At 38.3% G+C, this 22872-nt stretch overlaps 1 long non-coding RNA gene across 1 annotated transcript in view; it reads left to right on the top strand.

Annotated features, from left to right (window-relative positions):
* Positions 1-1547: 1547 nt before the first annotated feature.
* LOC118623115 overlaps positions 1548-22872 on the top strand; it is a 34445-nt gene continuing 13120 nt past the window's right edge. Inside the window, exon 1 of the long non-coding RNA XR_004958260.1 lies at positions 1548-1606. This is a non-coding gene — a long non-coding RNA (uncharacterized LOC118623115). The remainder of the gene's footprint in view (positions 1607-22872) is intronic.

Genomic DNA, 22872 nt, shown 5'->3' with positions numbered 1-22872 from the left:
ACTCTGTGTATTTTGGCTCTTGAGACCTCAAGTAAATTTGTGTTCTGGCTTGGAGGTGGGGCAGGAAATAAGAGGTATGAGAGTCACAGTGTCTCCCTATCTAGCAGCCTCATTCATGAACCTCATGGAAATCACATGGCCATCAGTACTGAAACATCAGCTTAGGCTTCATAAGTGTCACGTCTAAAAAATAGTAAGTGAAATGTTGGTAATTGTTAAAGCCAGGTGGTGGTTCGTGAGAGTTCTCTATACTATCCTTCTCTACTTTTGTGTATGTTTGAAATTTTTCATAATGAAGAAGAAGAAAAAAAGAGACGACCATGGGGAGCTATGAGGGAGCTCATTTTTTCTCTATCTACTATTCCACGCTTGAAGGTGCTCACCGTCAGGGAGAGAATAGCGTTGGCATCTTTCTCCACATGAAGCCCAGGAGAATGGCAAAATGGTCCTTCTGAGAGCTAACTGCAGCCCTCTCTTGCCCTGCAGTTAGGAGACTGGCTGGTTGATATTTCACTATCCAAGTTCACATTTTATCTGTAGAGTCAATATGGTATAGCATATAAAATATTATATTGGAAGACAAAAGATTTGGCTTCCAGGCCCAATTTTGCCACTTGCCAGCAAATTTTGGAAGACAGGGAACACTTTTGCTGAGTTTACCTCTGGGCCAGGTGCTGTGCTCTGGACGATGGTCATGTATTACCTTGCATATAACATCTGTAGAGTAAAAATTGCCTTTACCTTCATCAGTGTGTTGTTTTGTGGCATAAGCAAGATAATCATATAAATAATTTGAAAATTTATAAATCTCATAGTTTGTAAATATATATTATAAAGATTAGCTATAGCATGTATTACTTATTAAAAGTTGACTATTAAAAAATAGCCTGTTATTAGAAACTTGCCCATAAATGGTTCTTCAGAATAACTGATATCACATCGTTAAGTTTCTACGTGGGCTAAGTAAAAGTTGTGTACCAGTGGGTATAAATGTTGACTTATTAAACCATTATATAGTCTGATAAAAGTGTCACTACCTATATGGATAGTAAAATGGACTTAACTGAGAGTTTTCTGAGAATTTGTTTCACAAAATTGTAATGCGAGCTTGATTTGCATGTAATATATAATTCTTGCCCCAGCGACCTTGGCAGAAGCTTTATTCCACTGATATTACTCAGTAATTTTTCTTTAGTTGAAAGGAAGAGGAGAATGCCAGTTGCATTTTTAACACTTATAATTGCACCCTATGTAACGCTACATCAGTCATGTAAATTTCATATCACTTGAAAATATAGGGGAAAATGTCTTCAAATGGAAAAGGGTTATATTACTAGGATTAAGTAAAGAAAATTATTTCTAATATTCTGTGAAAGTATAGCTGGCACATAATGAAAAAATTTAAAAAGTAATTTTGTGTAGAGTTAAAATGATACTTAAGTACAAAATTGTGCTCATTTCCATTTAGCAATACAGAAAAATCTGGTAACACTCTGGGTGGTGTGTGCAGCGACTTTCTGAAGATTTTAATCTCTGGAAAAATACCAGTTGTGATGATGTGTCTCCTCAACATAAATTGGCTGTGGACCATACAGTCCACATGGAGGTGAGAGTGATTATTTGAGGACATTCCATTGAGCTTTGCAGGTTGGCGAGTGATGGTACCATGAATCTGTGAATCAAATTTCTACATCTTGGTATAAAATCTTTTGTTTGTTTTTTTGCTTAGAAAACTTGAAATAATTTATTATAGAAGCACAGTGGTTTAGGAATAGCCATCTGGTTCTGCAGAAAAAGACTTTGTTTCTTTTAAAAACCATAAACTCTGAGGGATATAGTTTCTTCATTTGTAAAACAAGAGACTCAAATTAGTTGACTTTAACTTCCTTCCAGATTTTTGATTTTGGACTTTTGGGATTTGTATCAAATAAGGACACTAAAATCTTATTATACTTATTTATTTATTTTAATCCTCAGTGGAGGATATTTTTCTATTTATCTTCAGATAGAGTGGAAGGGAGAAAGAGGGAGAAAGAGAGAAATATTGATGTGAGAGAGACACACCAGCTGGTTGCCTCCTGCATGTCCCTGTCCAGGGCTGGGGATGAACTGCATCCGAGGCCCTTGACCATAATCGAACCCGCAACTCATTGGTCCGTGGGCCAACGCTCTAACGTCTGAGCAAAACCAGCCAGGGTCTTATGATACTTATTATTGATACTTTCTGCATTTTCTAGGGCAATATACTTCTTTATTTTTAAATGTATTTTAGAACTTAATTGTTGACACCTTTATTTTGAAAGGTGACAACAGAAAATCTTTAAAGTGACTCTAGGGTGCATCTGAATGTACTCCTCGCACCTGTGCACGTCAAGAGCCTCCTCCACTCTCCCGTCTCCCCATGATTCTGTGGAGCTGCAAGGGATTCCCTTTTGAAACTGGGAACAATGACACATCTTTAGTGCAAGCTCCCATGTTACATAAAGTTAAAAAAAAGAAAGTGAAATAGAGATTTACATATATAATTTGGGCAGAATGAGGCAAATTTCATAAGCAAAGAGTTTGAATTCAGGCAGAAGTCTTTACTTACATTCTGTTGGTGGAGAAATAGGAGGCTAAATAGAAGCAAATTCTGAAATAACTCCAGATGAATAGGAGAGGAAGGCTCACACACACACACACACACACACACACACACACACCCCACTTAGAAAATAATAAAAAAGGAAAAACTTACTTTAGCATTTTCCCTGAGATCAACACATAAGTTTAGTTTTCTGAGGAGGGTGGAGTCCAGACAATTTTTGACTTCTCGGAGGGAAAGGGAGAAGGCTGGTTTCATTGACTGACACCAGTGAATATGGTCTATGCTGGCTTCTGCTCTGATTGTCAGTGCTCACACTGTGCTGCTCTCTACTTTTCATATCAACTTGTCATCTGTGGAAGGGACTCTCTAGACTCAAATGGTAATCTAGATTCATTCTGCCAAAGTGTCTTTATCATTTCTCTCCCTACAGTCATGTGGGACAGGCTAGAGTAACCAGAACTATCATCCAAATGAATAAGATTCTCAAATACAATCAAGAGCAAACAATTGAGAATCATCATATAATTCCTGGAAACAGTGCCATGAGAGCTGCCAGACTCAACAAATGGTAACTCTAACACTGAGGAAATAGAGATCATGTGGAGGAATAAAGAACATTTTATCATAGTCATAATGAATATTTTCAGATTTGAATGGACATTGTCTCCATAAAAGACAAATAGTTACCTAAAGGGAGGGAAAAACAGAACTCTTACAAATAAAAACAATTTTAATCAATACCATACATTTCAATTGATAGGTTAAATAGCTGATACAACAGAGCTAAAAACCAACTCATTATACTATATTGCAAAATAAAGTAGTTCACACAGAAAGCAATACAAAACAACAAAGGGTTAATTAGAAAGTGCATTAGCTTTCTGTTGCTGTGGTAATAAATGACCACCAATTTAGTAGCTTAAAACAACTCATATTGATTATCTTATAGTTCTAGAGGTCAGAATCCTAAAATTAAGATGTTAGCAGGGCTGTAGAATAGATATTTTGGCTTCAGAGGACACCTGCTTTCCTTAGCTTGTGGCCCCTTCTTCTGTCTTCAAAGCCAGCTTTAGAACATGTTCAAATAATTCTTTCCTTTGTTTCTGGTTTCTCCTTTTTTTGTCACTTCTTTTTGACTCTGCTACTCCTGCCTCCTTCTTCTTTTAAGAACCATTGTGATTACATTGGGTCCACCCAAATAATTGTGGATAATCTCCCCATTTCAGTATTCTTAACTAATAACACCTGCAAAGTCCCTTTTTCCATGTGAGGCCAAACATTTTTACATCTTGGGTAGTACTATGTGGACCTCTTTGGGGGGAGGTGCTTTATTCTGTCTACTACAGAAAATAATAATAAGAAAAACACACCACTACCAAAAAACATGAAAAGAACTGAAATAAGAACCTTGAATTTCCATATCCATGTAAGAGCAGCAATGTCCCAGGAAAGAAAGGAGAGAACAGATGGGAGAAAATGATTAACTAAAATAGAAGAGACGCTTTTCTAGACCTGAAGAAAGCAGTATATTTTTAGGTTGAAAAGACCATGTGATACTATGCAAGGTATATAAGACAAGACCTAAATATGGACACTTGTGAAATGTCAGATCGCCAAGGATAAAGAAAAATGTCTAAAATCCTTCAGGACTTCAGCTTAAATTCAAATGAGTGAAAATCATTTGCCTGTTATCAGGCTTTGATTAAGCATTTACTGGGTACAGTAAACAATAGAAAAGGGTCTTCTGAAATTTTAAACAAAATCATTTTAAACTTATAATTCTATTCCCAGTGAAGTAGCATTCATGAGTGAAGACTAATTATATTTTTGGACATGCCGAGGCTTAGAACTTTTTCCAGCCACCGATCCCATTTGAAAGAATTGCTTGAGGCCATATTCTAGTAAAAACAAAGGAAGTAAAACAAAGAGGAAAACAAGGAATGCTATGCAAAGGTACCAGTAAAACTAATAAAGTCTAAATAATTGGTGCATATGTTAAAAAAATAATCTGAACTTTAAACCACAGATGATTCCAATGTGGATGCTGGCAGAGCTGGTATGGGTAGGTTGGAAGGGAAGTGAAAGGAAGCCAAGTTCTTTTTCTTTTGTCTTGCTGGGCATAAAGAAAGAGATCTTAATGTAGTTTATTTTTGCATTTTCTCGATTTAAATTTGAAAAATTAAATTTAAAAGATTTGATTAATATTCTGTGTTAATATGTTTGGAAACATATTTGCATATGCTGTTAGAAGGTATATATTTTCTGTAGTTTTTTTTAGTGCAATTTAGTATTTCTTTCAAATTTTAAAATAAATATATATTTTTGCTTAGCAATTTTATTTCTAAGAACTGATCCTCTAGATAGAAGTATTTTTATATCTGCAAAAAGGTTTTCAAGAATGTATATATGGTGTTGTTCAAAATTGTAAAAGTTGGAAAGTAATCTAAATCCATTATTAGATTAATTATGGATAACTATGACCTGGTTTAAAAAAATCAAGTAGTTATAAATGTTTGTAGACATAGCCATATTTTAAAAACTTTTACATTGAATTTATTGTGGTGACATTGGTTAATAAAGTTATATAGTTTTCAGGTGTACAATTCTATAATATATAATCTGCATATGCTATTTTGTGTACACCACTCCAAGTAAAGTCACCTTCCATCATCATTTATCTGCCCTGTATCCTTTTCTACCTCCCCTACTTCCCTTTCCCTCTGGTAATTACTGTACTGTTGACTGTGTCTATGAGGTGGTTGTTTTATTTAAACCCTTCACCTCTTTCACCCTACCCCACAGGCCCTCTCCCCTCTAATAGCTGTGAGTCTGTTTCTATTTTGTTTATTAGTTTATTTTGTTCATTAAATTCTATATATGAGTGAAATCACATGGTACTTGTCTTTCTCTGACTGGTTTGTTTCACTTAGCATAATAATCTCCAGATCCATCCATGTTGTTGCAAAAAGTAAGATTTTCTTCTTGTTTATGGTGAGTAGCGTTCCATTGTGTAAATTTACCAGTTTTTTTTTTTTTATCCACTCATCTACTGGTGGACATTTGAACTGCTTCCAAATATTGGTGACAAAACATATTTTTCTGGGTGGTGGGGAACAACAGAATTAAGGAATAATTATATTTATTTAAATGATCCTGAAAAAAATTCATGTATATATGCAATTATAGAGTTGTGTCTGGAAGAAGACAAGCCAAAATGCTAATGATTATTACCTTTGGGGAGAAGGGTAGATTTGGGAGAAGATCTGTTTTTAATGTCTACATCTATTATTTTACAATAAGAATATTTATGTATTAAGCATGTTACTCATATAACCTTTTAAAATTCAAACATAGAGCAGAATTCCTTGAAATCCCATACCCAAGGACAATTACTGTGAACATTTGTTGAGTATCCATTCAGATTGCTTGATTATACATGTGAGTATGCAGATGTATTTAATTTTCGACAAATGGAAGAATACACAATGCATTTAAAGTCATTTTTATTTTTATTTGATTTTAATATGTTCTTACTGATTTTTTAGAGAAAGAGGAAGGGAGAGAGAGGTAGAAGCATTGATGTGAGAAACATCAACTGGCTGCCTCCTGCACACCCCCTACCAAAGATCGAGCCTGATACCCGGGCATGAGCCCTGATCAGGAATCAAACCAGGACCTCTCAGTCCATGAGATGATGCTCAATCCACTGAGCCACACTGGCCAGGCTAAAGTCATTTTTAAATTACATTGTTTTTTTTATTTTGACATAACTGTAATCATATGCAGTTGTGAAAAAATACTACAGAGAAATCTCATGTACACTTTACCTTGTTTGTTTGTTTTTTTTCCTAGCACAGTCCACACTTTTATTTCCCCAAAAAAGTGCTTTATTGAAAGGTCCCTTTCCCTCACTGTAGCTAGCATAGCACCCCAAGACCAAGATGAAATATGCCAGGGAAGAAGGATATATCTTATACCCTGTGAGTTACCCTTTGGGAAAGAAATGGCTACAACTTTGGTTACCATGCCTTAGACTGGGGTTTGGGGTCTTCAGAGATTTCATCCTGCCCCTGCTGCTGCAGCTGCCACATATCAGCATACACTCCACCTCGGGACAACAGAGCCTCATGCCATCCTCTCTCCACAATACTTTACCTTGTTTATCCCAGTGGTAACATTGTAAATCTGTACAATGTCACAACTATGATATTGACATTGAAGTCAAGATAGAGGACATTTCTATCTCTACAATACCTTTATATAATCATGCTTACTAACTCCCATCCTCCATTTTCTACTAAACCCTAGCAACCACTAATAATGTTCTCCATTTCTATTATTTTATCATTTTTAAGATAATTTTTTATGTTCCAATTTCAGGTGACATACATTATTATATTAGTTTCAGGTGTACAATATAGTTATTAGACATTTATATAACTTACAAAGTGATACCCCAATAAATCTAGTACCCATCTGACATTATACATAGTTATTACAATATTATTGACTCAGTTTCTCTGTGCTGTACTCTACATCCCCAAGACTAGTTTTAAGTTGGCAGTTTGCACATATCAGTCTCTTTCTACACCCCTCTCCCATCTGGCAACTATCAAAATGTTCTCTGTATCTGTGAGTTTGTTTCTGTTTTGTTTCTTTATTTTGTTTTTTAGATTCTACATGTAAATATAATTATATGCTATTTGTCTTTCCCTGACTGACTTATTTCTTTTAGCAAAATATCCTGTAGAGCAGTGGTTCTCAACCTTCCTAATGCCACGACCCTTTAATAGAGTTCCTCGTGTTGTATGTGGGTGTATCTGCATGTGGGCGGACCTGCCTGGAGAGGATAGAGGAGTGATGTCTCGGTTCCTAAAACCATCGGAAAACACATATTTTCAATGGTCTTGGATGACCCCTGTGAAAGGGTCATTCGACCCCCAAAGGGATCATGGCCCACAAGTTGAGAACTGCTGCTGCAGAACCTTCCATGTTGTCACAAATGGCAAGATTTTGTTCTTTCTTTATGTCTGAGTAATATTCCATTGTATATATGTACCACCTCTTCATCCATTGGTCTATTGATGGACATTTAGTTGCTTCTATATCTTGGCTATTGTAAATAATGCTGCAGTGAACATAGGGATGAATATTTCTTTTTGAATTAGTGTTTTGGGTTTCTTCAGATAAAGGCCCAGAGGTTGAATTGCTAGGTCCTTCTTTTTTTGTCCTCCCCTTGGACATATTTGTGTGTGTGTGTGTGTGTGTGTGCATTTATCTTCAGATAGAGCAGGAAGGAGAGAGGGAGGAAGAAAGAAAGAGAAACATCAATGTGAGAGAGACACATCGACTAGTGCCACCCACACAACCCCAACCAGGGCTGGGGACAAACTGCAAATGAGGTACGTGCCCTCAGCAAGGACCGAACCCAGGTCTCTCCAGTCCGCAGGCCAATGCTCTAACTGCAGAGCCAGACTGGCCAGGGCCTTTGTCTCTTATTATAGCCTGTGTTTTAAAACCTATTTTGTCTGATATAATTATTGATACACCAGCTATTGTGTTTGTTTCTCTTTGCATGAAATATCTTTTTCTATTCCTTTACTTTCAGTCTGTGTCTTTCCATTTGAAGTGGGTCTGTTGAAGGCAGCATATGTGTGGGTCTTGTTTTGTTATCCATTCACCCACCTTGTCTTTCAATCGAAGCATTTAATCTAGTCACATTTAAAGTGATTATTGATAGGGATGTCATTATTGCCATTTTAGTATTTATATTTTTGTTCTTTTTTTCTTCTAAAATTGTACCTTTAACATTTCTTGTAGTACTTTGGTTTAGTGGTGATAAACTTTTAGCTTTTTTTTGGTCTAGGAAGCTCTTTATTTCCCTCAATTTTAAATGATAGTATCACTGGGTAATCTTGGTTGTAGGTCCTTGCTTTTCATCACTAGGATATTTCATGCCAATCCCTTATGGCCTGCAAAGTTTCTGTAGAGAAATCAATTGATAGTCTTATGGGATCTCCCTTGTAGGTAACTAACTGCTTTTCTTTCACTGCTTTTATGATTTTCTCTTTGTCTTTAACCCTTTGCATTTTAATTATGATGTATCTTGATGTGGGCTTCTTTGAATTCATCTTGTTTGGGTCTCCGTGCTCCCTGGACTTGTATGTCTATTTCTTTCACCAGGTTAGGGAAGTTTTTAGTCATTTTTTTTTTTCAAATAGGTTTTCAAACCCTTGCTCTCTCTTTTCTCCTTCTGTTGCCCCCACGATGTGAATAGTATTATGCTTGAAGTTATCTCAGAGGTCCCTTAAACTATTTTCTTAGATTCATTCTTTTCTTGTTGTGCTAATTGGGTGTTTTCTACAATTTTGTATTCAAAATTTTGTATTGCTGATTTGATTCTCTGTTTCTTCTAATGTAGTCTTAATTTTTGTTATTATATTCTTTATTGCTGACTAGTTTTTGTTTGTTTTCTATCTCCATTTTTGTTTCCTAGCTCATTGTTAAAGTCTTACTGAGATAATCTATTCTTCCTCTAAATTTTTTGAGCATCCTTATAACCAGTGTTTTGAAATCTGCATCTGGTTATCTGGTAGATTGCTTGTCTCTATTTTCTTTAGTTCTTTTTCTGGAGCTTTCTTATGTTATTTAATTTGGGACATGTTTCTTTTTCTTCTCATTTTGACTGACTCCTTGTGTTTGTTTCTGTGTATTAGGTAGATCTGCTATGTCTCCTAATCTTGGTAGAGTGGCCTTATATAGTAGATGTCCTGTGTGGCACAGTGGTGTAGTCTCCTTGATCACCTGACTCGAGTGCTTTAGAAGTATCCCTTGGGTGGGCTGTGTGCACCCTCCTGTTTTAATTGAGTCCTGACTACTATTGGCACATTGCTGGGAGGGATTGACCTTCAGGCTGACTATGAGGAATGTCAGTGACTACAGAGGAGGAGATGTTGTGCAAGGGCTAATCCTACAGAGAAGGATTTGTTTTAGATGGGCTTTTGTGCCTGTGGAGTTCACCTTTTAGGTGTGTCATTAGTAAAGGTGGTTGGGCGGTGCTCTGGCATGGTCTGAAACGCCACTGGGTGTGTTGGTTCTGGGGCCTCTTGGGACAGATTGTGGTGTAGGCAATGGTCAGCCACTGCCTGTTTCTAGACTGGGGACATGTGATATGGGCTACAAAGTGATCTGCAGCACTGGCTGGTTTTGCTCAGCAGTTAGAGCGTCGGCCTGCGGTTCAGAGAGACCCGGGTTTGGTTCTTGCTAAGGGCACATACCTCGGTTGCAGTTTGTCCCCGGCCCTGGTTGGGTCGTGTGGTGGCAACTACTCGATGTGTCCCTTTCACGTCGATGCTTCTCTCTCTCTCTCCCTCCCACTCTACTGAACAAAAAATGCAAAAATGTCCTTGGATGAGGATAAAAAAACAACAACAAAAAAACCCCCAAATAAACAAACAAACAAAAACAAAGTGATCTGCAGATGCTTGCCACTTGTGCTGGGCTTGCAAGCACCTGGGAGAGGCTAAGATGGGAATAGAGGCCAGCTGCCACTAGTGCCAGGCTTGAGGCCATTTAGCAAGAAATACAGGGCATTCCAAGGCCAGATGCTACTTGTTTGTGGTTTGTGAGCCTTTGAGAGATTTTAGAAAAGTCTGCAGCATTAACCAAGGCAGGCTATTTTTAGGGGAAAGCCCCTGGAAGCAGCTTGGGTGGGTTTAAAAGTTTGATGGGGTGGAATCAATGAATCACCAGGGTGATGCGTTTGCCAGGTTAATGGAGACTCAGACTTGAGGCCTGATTGTGCCTGCAGTAGCTGTTGGGGGAGTGCTCAGTAAAGGAACAGTGGCATCTGCCAGCACTTCTGTGTTCACCCTGAAGCCCAACAATTCTGTTTCACCCAATTGTTTCTGGAGCTTTTGAAGCTGCTGCCCCAGTGAGTCTGTTGGCCAGTAAATATGAGCATGGGCCCTTTAAGAGGAACGCCTAGGACTTCAGCAGCCCTCTGTTTTACTCGATGCAACCCCTGCTGATTTTTATAGTGTGAAGTTATGGGGACTTCTTTTCTTGGCACTGGAATCCTGGGCTAGGGACTAGCTGTGGGGCCAGTACCCTTATTCCTAAAGAAGGGAGGAATTTCTCTGCCAAGATATTCTTCCTGTGTCTTAACTGCCACACCACTGGTAAGGGACCTGCCCATTCTGAGTCTCCACCCCTCCTACCAGTATTTTATTGCACTGACTACAACTTCCAGCACTGTCTTGAATGAAAGTCCTAGTAGCAGACATCTCAGTGTGTTCTTGATCTCAGACATAAAGAGTTCAGTCTTTCACCTTAAGTATCATGTTGGTTGTAGGATTTAAAAAGAAATTTTTTTTCTTTATTGATTTTAGAGAGAGAGAAAGGGAGAGGGAAAGAGAGAGAGAAACATTGATGAGAGAGAACATCAATTGGCAGCCTCCTGCATGCCCCCACTGGGGATTTGGCCCATGACCTGGGCATGTGCCCTGACCCGGAATCAAACAAGAGAGCTCTTGGTGCATGGGTCAATGCTCAACCAGTAAGCCACACTGGACGGGCAGTTGTAGGATTTTTGTAGATTTTCTTTATCAAATTTAGGAAGTTACTCTCTATTCTCATTTTTCTGAGGGTTTTAAAAAAAAAATCATTAATTGGCGTTAAATTTTGTCAAATGTTTCCTCTGAATCAATTAGTATAATACATGATTTTGCTTCTTAGTTTGCTAATATGGTGGATTAAAATGATTGCTTTTCAACTATTGCAAACATCACTGGATAAACGCCATTTGAATTTGGTGTATAAGTCCTTAATATAGTGCTTAATTCTATTTGCTAACATTATGTTAGGGATCATTACATTAATGAGAATTATTTTTCTACAGTTTTCTCTGTTTTTGTACTGTCTTTGTCTAGTTTTGGTAGTAGGGCAATATACTAGCTTCATGAAATAAATTAGGAGTGCTTCCTCCTCTTCTATTCCTGGAAGAGTTTCATTTTTAGTTTTTTGGTTTTTTTTCAATTGGTATTACTTCTTTAATGTTTGGTAGAATTTTATAGTGAAACCCTCTGAGCCAGGAGATGGCTTTTGGGAGAAGTTTTTGAATTGTGAATTAGATTTTCTTAATAGTGGTAGACAATTCAAAGTATCTATTCCATATTGAGTGAGTTGTGGTAATTTGTGGTTCATTTTGAGGAAGTAGTCCATTTTGTCTAAGTCAAATTTATGTGTGTAGAATGGTTTGTAGCATTTATAGCAGGTCCTCATAAACCATCATTTTGTTTAACATCATTTTGTTATAATGTTCATAAAAAAAAGTTGATTCTACCCTGGCCTGATTGGCATGGCTGTTAGAGCATCCGCCCGTGAACCAAAGAGTCACTGGTTCAATTCCTGTCAAGGGCACGTACCTCCGTTGCAGTTCGATCCCCCACCCTGGTTGGGACCGTGTGGGAGGCAACCAATGGATGTATCTCTTTCACATTGATGTTTCTTTCTCCCTCCCTCCCATTCTATCTGAAGATAAATGAAAAAATATCCTCGGGTGAGGATTTAAAATATATATATAAAAGAAAGTTGATGCCCTGGCCAGTTTGGCTTAGTGCTTAGAGCGTTGGCCCACGGACTGGAGAGTCCTGGGTTCGGTTCCCACTAAGGGCATGTACCTTAGTTGCAGTTTGTCCCCAGCCCTGGTTGGAGTCATGTGGGTGGCAGCCAGTCGATGTGTCTCTCTTGCATTGATGTTTCTCTCTCTCTCTTTTCCCTTCTCTCCCTCCTGCTCTATCTGAAGATAAATGCAAAAACATGTCCTTGGTGAGGATAAAAAAAAAAAAAGTTGATTCTGATCAGGGGTCACTGTTGGTGTGGAGTTTGCATGTTCTCCCATGTCTGCTTGGATTTTCTCCAGGAATTCTAGTTCTAGTTTCCTTTCACAGCACAGAGATATGCACGTGAAGTAAATTGGCATGTGTAAGTTTTTCCAGTCTGAGGGTGAGGCATATGTGAGTGGCCTGGCCATGGAAGGAGGGCTTCCTTTTCAAGTTGGGTCCTGCTTTGTACCTTGAACTTCCAGGAAGGGTTCTGGACATCTGTGACCGTGAACTGGATTAAATAAGCTGGAAAATAATAATCTTACTTGTTTTTTTTTTTGCATTTACCTTCAGATAGAGCAGGAGGGAGAGAGGGAGGAAGAGAGAGAGAGAAATATCGATGTGAGAAAGACACATCGGTTGATTGCCACCTGCACAACTCCAACTGGGGCTGGGGACTAACTGCAACCGAGGTACGTGCCCTTAGCAAGAATCAAATCTAAGACTCTCTGGTCCACGGGCTGACACTAACTGCTGAGCCAAACCGTCCAGGGCTTTTACTTGTTTTTATTAATATTTCTTAAATGTATGTCTGGCTCACATTTATTTCAGTGTTTAATATTAGAAGTGCTTTGGGTCTTTTTTTTTTTTTTTTTTTTTAATCCTCACCCGAGGACATTTTTCCATTTTTTGTTCAGGTAGAGTGGGAGGGAGAGAGAGGAACAGAGAGAGAGAGAGAGAAACATCGATGTGAAGGGACACATCGAGTGGCTGCCACCCGCACAACCGACCAGGGCCGGGGACAAACTGCAACCGAAGTACTTGCCCTTAGCGGGAACCGAACCCGGGTCTCTCGGGACCGCAGGCCGACACTCTAACCGCTGAGCCAAACCGGCCAGGGCGCTTTGGGTCTTTATTTAGAAGTTTGGTGATGTTTTTGTGTATGCCATTGGAACTTAACTTTTGTTTATATCAATTAGCTTATAGTAAATTTGGTTTTGTTATATGTCATTTTGCTTCAAGTCATAGCCTTTTGATGTTTGTAGGGTCTATAGTTATAATCCCCTGTTACATTTAAAATATATTGATGATTTGTATCTTCTGTTTTTTTCTTTGTCAGTCTTGCTAGAGGTTTGTCAATTTTACTGATTTTTTTCAAAGAACCAGCTTTATTTAATTGATTATTTTCTATTGTTTTTCATTTTTAATTCATTGATTCTATTTTTTTTTTTTATCCTCACCTGAGGACATTTTTACATTCATCTTCAGATAAAGCAGGAGGGAGAGAGGGAAGAAGAGAGAGAGAAATATCAGTGTGAGAAAGACAAATTGAGTGGTCGCCACCCACACGACCCCAACCAGGGCCGGGGACAAATCGCAACTGAGGTACGTGCCCTTAGTGGGAACTGAACCCAAGACTCTGGTCTGCGGGCCAATGCTCTAACTGCTGAGCAAAACCGGCCAGGGCTGATTCTATTTTTATGTTTATTATTATTTTCTTCAATTTGTTTATTTTGTGTTAATTTTGCTTTTTTTCTACTTTCTTGTGGTAAGAACATAGATTATTGTATGCATTTAGTCCTATAAATTTTCCTCAGCAATGCTTTAGCTGTACCTCCCATATTGTGACATGTTGTATTTTAATTTTAATTCCTTTCTATGTCTTTTTTAAATTTACCTTGACACTTCCCTTTTAACTATGATTTATTTAGAGGTATGTTGTTTAGTTTTCAAGTGTTTGGTGATTCTCCTGTTATATTTCTGTTATTGATTTCTAGTTTTATTCCATTATAGATCTGGAATACAGTATGTAAGAATTCAATTTTTCTAAATTTGTTAAGGTTTGTTTTATCACCCAGGATATGAATATCTTTGTATATTCCATGGACTCTTGAAAAGAATATATATTACATTGTTATTTGAGTATAAATGCCAGGTATATACTGTTGGTTAATGGTGTCGTTGAGTTTTATGCTTGCTAATTTTCTGTCAAGTTGTTATATCAGTTTTTGAGAGAGGGTTGTTGAGGTCTCCAACTGTAATTGTGCTGACTCTCGGCCTGCCGGGGGTTGTTGCAATGCAATGAACTACAGGCAGCCACGGCTTGGAGTGAGGGGGAGCATTGCAAGGGAGCAAATGCTCTCAATTTCTGGATGCAGCTGATTTATTTGCAAAGTATTCTCTTGGTTACCCTGTGCTTTAGGTAATCATGTCCTTGAGATAGCATCTCTGCTGACCCTGCTTTCTTACTGTTTCTGCTACACATTCACTACCTCGAAGGGTGGTTTTCCAACACGGTTTTTCTCACACACACATTCACTCTCTTGGGCGATTTTTCAACCCAGTTCTCTTTTCTCACACATACTTTGTCCTTGGCTGGCCAGGCTGTGAGAATGCATATCTCAAGGTTACATTTTGTTCATCCACCAAACCCCAACCTTACATAATTGTTGATTTATCTAATCTTTCCTTCAGTTCTAACAGTTTTTGCTTAATAAATTTTGCAATTTTGATGCATGCACATTTAGGATTGCTATGTCTTCTTGGTGGACTGACCCTATTTTCTTTACATAATGTCTCTCTCTGCTTCTGGTAATTATTTTTTCTGAATTCTACTTTTTAAAATATTAATATAGCAATTTCTGATTTCCCTTGGTTGATGTTTGTATAATATATCCTTTCCCATTCTTTTACTTTAAACCTGCCTATATCATTATATTAGAAGTGAGTTTTTTGTAGCTAATATTTAATCTACTTTGCTAATCTTTGTTATTTAATTGGTATATGTAGACCATTTACAATTACATGTAATTACGATTTGTAGTGCTTAATTCTTACATTTAAAAAATTTTTTTCTAGGTTTTATTCTCCTGCTTATTGTGAGTTAGTGATACATTTTGTTCAATTCCATTTTGATTTATCTATTTTGTTTTTGAGGGTATCTCTTTTTATAGCTTTTTTAGTAGTTGATATAACTATTGCATCATATATATTTACACTACTGGTATTGTTATTTTATCACTTTGAATGAAGTATAGAAGTCTTACTTCCACTTATGTCCTTTTATCTCCCCCTATTTATAGTGTGATTGTCTTAAATATTTCCTCTACACATATCGGAGAGTGTTATAATTTTTGCTTCAATTATCAAATATAAATAACTCAAGAGTAGAAGGCAAGTTTATTATGTTTACTCACATTTTTGCTTACTGTGTTCTTTCTTCTTCTTCTTCTTCTTCTTCTTCTTCTTCTTCTTCTTCTTCTTCTTCTTCTTCTTCTTCTTTTATCCTCATCTGAGGACATTTTTTTTCTTCAATTTTTTGTTCAGATAAAGGGGGAGGGAGAGAGAGGGAGAGAGAGAGAGAGAGAGAGAGAGAGAGAGAGAGAGAGAGAGAGAGAGAGAGAGAGAAACATCGATGTGAAAGGGACACATCGAGTGGTTGCCACCCGCACAACCAACCAGGACCGGGGAACAAACTGCAACTGAGGTATGCGCCCCTAGCAGGAACCGAACCTGGGTCTCTCTGGATCACAGGCTGACGCTCTAACCGCTGAGCCAAACTGGCCAGGGCTGTTCTTTCTTCTATTCTGATGTTCCAAGTTCCCTTTTTTTTTTTTTTTTTTTTATCATTTTGGTTCTGTTTAGAGAACTTCCTTCAACCTTTCTTTTAGGGTAGGTCTGGTGGTGACAAATTTTCTTGTCCTTTATCTGAGGATGTGTTGATTTCACCTTAATTTCTGAAGGATGTTTTCACTGGTTATAAGATTCTGGATTGCCACTTCTTTTCTTCCAGCAATGAAAAACTATTGCACCACTTCCTTCTGGTCTCCACAGTTTCTGATGAGAAATCTGCTATCGTTCCAAGTGTCTCTTTCTTTTTTTTTTTTCTCTTTCTAATGACTTTTTATTTTTTTATTTTATGAATTTTTATTTATTTTTTTGTTACAGATATTTTACCTTTTTACCCCATTGGCACCCCCCACCCCACCCCCCCTCCACCCTGTCCCCGGCTTAGTTGTCCATGTCCATTGGTCATGCATACATGCATATAAGTTCTGTGGTTTATCTCTTCCCACCCCCCACCCCCATCCCCTCTTCTGAGGGATGTCAGTCTGTGCCCTACTTCCATGTGTCTGGGTCTACTGTATTCCTCACACTGTTATGTTCATTATATTCCGTATATAAGTGAGATCATGTGGTATTTGTCTTTTTCTGCTTGGCTTCTTTCACTTAGGATAATACTTTCCAGATCTTTCTTTCTTACCGCTGCATAGTACTCCATTGTGTATATGTACCACAGCTTTTTTATCCATTCGTCTACTGGTGGACACTTGGGCTGTTTCCAGATCTTAGCTATTGTAAATAGTGCTGCTATGAACATGGGGGTACATATATTCTTCCTGATTGGTGTTTCAGGCTTCTTAGGGTATATTCCCAGCAGTGGGATCACTGGGTCAAATGGAAGTTCAATTTTTAATTTTTTGAGGTAGCACCATATTGTTTTCCATAGCGGCTGCACCAGTCTGCATTCCCACCAGCAGTGTATTAGAGTCCCCTTTTCTCCACACCCTCGCCAACACTTGTTGTTTGAGGATTTGTTGATGGCGGCCATTCTGACAGGTGTGAGGTAATACCTCATTGTTGTTTTAATTTGCATCTCTCTGATGATTAGTGATGTTGAGCATTTCTTCATATGTCCCTTAGCCATTTGTATGTCCTGTTTGGAGAGGTGTCTATTCACCTCCTCTGTCCATTTTTTAATTGGGTTCTTTGTCTTCCTTTTGTGGAGTTATATGAGCACTCTATATATATTGGAAATTAACCCCTTATCTGATACATCATTGGCAATGATGTTCTCCCATACAGTGGGTTGCCTTTCCATTTTGATGATTGTTTCTTTTGCTGTGCAGAAGCTTTTGAGTTTGATGTAGTCCCATGTGTTCATTTTCTCCTTTATTTCTGTTGCCTTAGGTGATGTATCAGTGAAAATTCTGCTCCGTATGATGTCCGAAATTTTGTTGCCTACATTTTCTTCTAGAATTTTTATGGATTCACGGGTCACATTTGTGTCTTTTATCCATTTTGAGTTTATTTTGGTGTATGGTGTAAGTTTATGGTCTAGTTTCATTTTTTTGCATGTAGCTGTCCAATTTTCCCAACACCATTTATTAAAGAGGCTGTCTTTACTCCACTGTATGCTCTTGCCACCTTTGTCAGATATTAATTGAGCGTATTGCCTTGGGTCCATTTCTGGGTTTTCAGTTCTGTTCCACTGGTCTATATGCCTGTTCTTGTGCCAGTACCAGGCTGTTTTGGTTACAGTCGCTTTGTAGTATAACCTGATATCTGGTATTGTGATCCCACCTACTTTGTTCTTCTTTTTCAAGATTGCTGTGGCTATTCAGGGTCTTTTTTGGTTCCATATAAACTTTTGAAGTATTTGTTCTAGTTCTATGAAATATGTCATTGGTATTTTGATGGGGATTGCATTGAATCTATAGATTGCTTTGGGTAGTATGGACATTTTAATGATGTTAATTCTTCCAATCCATGAACAGGGTATGTGCTTCCACTTTTTTATATCTTCCTCTATTTCTTTTTTCAATGACCTGTAGTTTTCTGCAAATAGGTCCTTTACTTCTTTGGTTAAGTTTATTCCTAGGTATCATAATTTTTTTGGAGCGATGGTAAATGGGATTGTTTTTTCAGTTTCTCTTTCTGTGAGTTCATCATTGGTGTACAAGAATGCCGTCGATTTCTTGACGTTAATTTTATATCCTGCTACTTTGCCAAATTCATTTATTAAGTCTAATAGATTTTTGATGGAGTCTTTAGGGTTTTCTATGTACAATATCATGTCATCTGCAAATAATGACAGTTTCACTTCCTCCTTTCCAATTTGGATCCCTTTTATTTTTCTTCATGTCTGATTGCTGTGGCTAAGACTTCCAGTACAATGTTAAATAAGAGTGGCGAAAGTGGACATCCCTGTCTTGTTCCTGTTCTTAATGGAAATGTTTTTAGTTTCTGTCCATTGAGTATGATGTTGGCTGTAGGTCTTTCATATATGGCCTTTATTATGTCGAGATATGATACCTCTATTCCTACATTGCTGAGCGTTTTTATCAGAAATGGATGCTGGATTTTGTCGAATGCTTTTTCAGCATCTATTGATATGATCATGTGGTTTTTATTCTTCATTTTGTTTATGTGGTGTATCATGTTTATTGATTTGCGAATATTGTACCAGCCTTGCATCCCTGGAATGAATCCCACTTGGTCATGGTGAATAATTTTTTTGATGTATTTCTGGATCCGATTTGCTAATATTTTGTTCAGGATTTTGGCATCTATGATCATCAGGGATATTGGCCTGTAGTTTTCTTTCTTAGTAGTGTCTTTTTCTAGTTTTGGAAATAGAATTATGCTGGCTTCATAGAACGTGTTTGGAAGTCTTCCTTCTTCTTGATTTTTTGAAATAGTTTGAGGAGAATGGGTGTTAGTTCTTTTTTGAATGTTCGGTAAAACTCCCCCATGAAACCATCTGTGCCTGGGCTTTTGTTTGCTGGGAGAGTCTTGATTACCTCTTTAATTTCCTTAGTTGTTATTGGTCTGTTCAAGTTTTCTATCTCTTCTGGGGATAGTTTTGGGAGACTGTGTGTTTCTAGAAATTTGTCCATTTCGCTTAGATTGTCGAATTTGTTGCCATATAGTTGTTCATAGTAGTTGTTAACGATCTTTTGTATTTCCGTGGTGTTGGTTGTTACTTCGCCTCTTTCATTTCTGATTTTGTGTATTTGGGTTCTCTCTCTTTGTTTCTTGGTGAGTCTAGCTAAGGGTCCATCAATCTTGTTTATCTTTTTGAAAAACCAGCTCTTTGTTTCATTGATCCTTTGAATTGTTTTTTTGGTCTCTATGTCATTTATTTCTGCTCTGATCTTTACTATTTCCTTCCTTCTACTTGCACTGGGGTTTTCTTTTTGTTTGCTTTCTAATTCTTTAAGTTGTGAGGTTAGATAGTCAATTAGAAATTTTTCTTGTTTTTTGAGGTAGGCCTGTAGTGCTATGAACTTCCCTCTCAGAACTGCTTTCGCTGCATCCCATAGATTTTGTGTTGTTGTGTGTTCATTTTCATTGGTTTCCAGGAAGTTTTTAATTTCTTCCTTGATCTCCTCGGTGACCCATTCATTGTTTAATAACATGCTATTTAGCCTCCATGTGTTGAAATGTCTTTGCATGTTCTTGTTGCAATTGATTTCTAGTTTCATGCCATTGTGATCTGAGAAGATGCTTGATATGATTTCAATCTTCTTGAACTTGTAGAGATTTAGTTTTTGTCCTATCATGTGGTCTATCTTTGAGAATGTCCCATGTGCACTTGAGAAGAATGTGTATTCTGTAGTTTTGGGGTGTAATTCTCTGTAGATATCTATTAAATCCATTTGGTCTAGTGTTTCATTTAGAGTCTCTGTTTCCTTGCTAATTTTTTGCCTAGAGGATCTATCCAGTGCTGTCAACGGGGTGTTGAAGTCCCCTGCCATGATTATATTGTTGTCAATTTCTCCTTGGAAGTCCTCCAGAAGATTTTTAATATATTTTGGTGCTCCTATATTGGGTCCATCTATGTTTATCAAGGTTATATCTTCCTGTTGGATAGATCCCTTCAATATTATGTATTGGCCGTCTTTGTCTCTAGTTATGGTCTTCATTTTGAAATCTATTTTATCAGATATGAGAATTGCTACCCCAGCTTTTTTTTGCTTTCCATTTGCTTGGAAAATTTTTTTCCATCCCTTCACTTTCAACCTATGTGAGTCTTTTGTTGAGAGGTGGGTCTCTTGTAAACAACATATAGATGAGTCATGCTTTCTTATCCAATCAGCTACTCTGTGTCTCTTTATGGGAGCATTCAATCCATTTACGTTTAAGGTGATTATTGATATGTACTTATTTATTGCCATTTTTGTTTAGTGTGGTTCTATTTTCCTTCCCATTTCTACTGCTAATTACAGCAGTCCTTTTAACATTTCTTGCAGTGCTGGTTTGGTGCTAATGTATTCCCTTAGCCTTTTTTTGTCTGGGAAGCTCTTTATTTGATCTTCTATTTTGAATGATAGCCGTGCTGGGTAGCGTAGTCTTGGATTCAGATTCTTGTTTTTCATGACTTTGATTACTTCATGCCATTCCCTTCTGGCCTGTAGTGTTTCTTGTGAGAAGTCAGCTGAGAGCCTTATGGGGTTCCCTTTGTAGGTAACCTGTTGCTTATCTCTTGCTGCTTTTAGGATTCTCTCTTTGTCTTTAATTTGTGGCATTTTAATTACTATGTGTCTTGGTGTGGGCCTATTTGGGTTCTTCTTACTTGGGACTCTCTGTGCTTCTTGAACTTGAATGCCTTCTTCCTTCACCAAATTAGGGAAGTTTTCTCTCATTATTTTTTTGAATATATTCTCTATCCCTTGCTCATTTTCTTCTTCTTCGGGGACTCCTATGATGCGAACATTATTCCGTTTCCAGTTGTCCCATAGTTCTCTTAAGCTGTCTTCCTGTTTTTTAATCGTTTTTTCCTTTTGTTTTTCTGATTGGTTGATTTTTTCTACCCTGTCTTCTAATTCACCGATCCGGTCCTCAGCTTCCCCTACTCTGCTTTTTAAACCTTCCAATGTGTTTTTCATTTCTGATATGTCATTTTTTATCTCTTCTTGTTGGTTTTTAATTTCCAATTGGCTTATTTTCAGTGTCTCTATGTCCTTACTCATGCTGTTCAGCTTCCTCAAGATCATGGCTCTGAATTCTAGCTCTGTTAACATGCCTAATTGCTCCCCATTGATCTCATCTTTTGTGGAGGTGTCTTGCTCTTTCATTTGGCTTCTGTTTCTGTGTTTCACCATTTTGGCTATCACTGTGGGCTTTGGAGCCTGTCAAGTTCTCCCTGTGAGTGTTGGTGTTCTGCTGTTTGTGGCTCCCTCTCCTGGGTTTAGATGAGCGAGGGAGGACCCACGTTGAACACCACTGTCAAGTCTTATTTTCCTGGTTAAAGTTGCCAGCCCAGGAAACGTACTGTTATCCTCTAGCTTTTTGCCTGGAGGCTAGCAGTCTAGGTTAATTGATCAGTTTTGGGTTGTCAGTTGATTGAAAACCTCCCTCTGGTGCTCAGCCAAGGGGCTTTCACGAGGGTGGGGCAGATGCTGGTTGTTAGTGAGCCTCAATTAACACTTTAGTGGCCCACAGGGTGGGGTTGGATCTCTGAGGGAGGGGCTGCTGCCTCTCCTCAGAGCCCTGGGAAGGAGCAATGTGGCCACCGTCCTGGGTGGCAGCAACTCAGCCAAAGCTCTGAGCACCCTCCAAACCCCGAGTGTCCCGACACAGTTCCAGTCCAGTCCGGCCTCCCTCTGCTGGAGCCCACGGTGAGTGGCTGTGGCTGTTTCAGCCTCTGTCCCGGCTGCGCTGTGGGGCCGCCTGGGAGTGTAACCCGAGGGCGCCGCTCCCAGCTGAGGCCGCTGCCGAGCTGCGGACCGTGGGCTCCCAGCCCTGTCTCGCGCCTTCGCAAGCCTACCGGGATCGAGTCGGTGTCCCTCATTGTATGGTCCTCGCAAGCTGCTTTTCTGTTGCTTTTTCCGGTCGATTTGTCTGTGTTATAGTTGTAATTCCAGTTTGGATCTGGGAGATGGTCTGTGTAGCTCCATTCACTCTGCCGCCATTTTTCGGTTCCCAAGTGTCTCTTTCTTTATAGATAAGGGGGCCATTTCTCTTTCACTGCTTTCAAGATATCTTTTTTGTTTTAGTATTCATAAGTTTGACTATGAGCAGTCTTGGTGCAGGTTTTCTTTGGTTTTGACTATTTAGGATCCATTTAGCTTCTTAAACCTATAGGTTTATATATCTGGCTAAATTTGGGAATTTTCAGCCATTATTTCTTTAGGTACCTCTTTAGCCCTTCCCCTGCCCCCAGGTCTTCTGGAACTTTGTCAGATAATTGTAACATCTTTGTCAACTCAGTGTTGGCATCTGTTAATTTTCTTTTTTATTCAGTTTGAGATTTTTTTTGGTTCTTGGTATGATGAATAATTTTTTATTGAAGACTGGTCATTTTTATATTATGTTATATTATATTTTATATGCTGCATCTTACTTAAACCTTTTTGTTTTTTAGCTGACTTTTTAGATATTGCTCCAGCAGGGGAAGAGTGGTTTCTCCTCATTACAACTTTATGCCATGTGGAGAGAGAAGGTCAGATTCCCCACTTGGCCTCTGTTAATACCTAACGGTAGTGGTGTTCTTTCTTACTGCTCAGCAGGGTGGGACTTTAGGCTCCACCATGGTCTCTACTGACTCCTTGGTTACTCTCTGTTACTGCTGAGTGAATGACTATGATAGTCTGAGTCTCTACTAGGCTTCCTCTGATACCACAGGAAGAGGGTGAGGATGCCTCATTACTGGTGAGTGGTAACTACTGTCATCAC

Source organism: Molossus molossus, unplaced genomic scaffold, assembly GCF_014108415.1.
Source record: "Molossus molossus isolate mMolMol1 unplaced genomic scaffold, mMolMol1.p scaffold_m16_p_1, whole genome shotgun sequence".
Classification (NCBI taxonomy): domain Eukaryota; kingdom Metazoa; phylum Chordata; class Mammalia; order Chiroptera; family Molossidae; genus Molossus; species Molossus molossus.
The sequence above is the reverse complement of the archived record's forward strand: the minus strand, read 5'-3'. Positions and strand labels throughout refer to the sequence as shown.